The sequence below is a fragment of the Penaeus monodon genome, chromosome 27, assembly GCF_015228065.2.
Source record: "Penaeus monodon isolate SGIC_2016 chromosome 27, NSTDA_Pmon_1, whole genome shotgun sequence".
In the NCBI taxonomy this organism is placed as follows: domain Eukaryota; kingdom Metazoa; phylum Arthropoda; class Malacostraca; order Decapoda; family Penaeidae; genus Penaeus; species Penaeus monodon.
The window spans coordinates 24,339,906-24,340,324 of record NC_051412.1 but is presented as its reverse complement, the minus strand read 5'-3'; positions in this window follow the sequence as shown (position 1 = coordinate 24,340,324).

Below are 419 nucleotides of genomic sequence, written 5' to 3'. Positions count from 1 at the left end.
CAGAGGCGGCGAAAAGTTGATGCATCTGAAACGGGTCATAAAGCGCTTCGAACTTTGATTGAAGCACTTTCCACACCGCGAACACAAAACGACGACTCATGTTGATCAGGGCCGCCTTGGTAATGATTTTTTTTCTTAGTATATCATATTGATTTTAGTCCTACAGACAACACATCTTTTATTATTACGACCTATCATATCTTCTTGTGTAATTCTTGCAGATATTGCTCGTGGCGTTGCCGAAGCACTGACCAAAAATTCAAGCCGTCAAACATCTGTCTCTGAATTTTTTACGAGGATGTATAGAAAGATGTATTGGATTCACTTTCCTTTTGAAAAATATTGAAAGTCTCCTGAATTTTGTTTCCCAGCGAAATTTCGTTGTTGATAAAAAAGGACATTCTAAAACGGGTTCACAT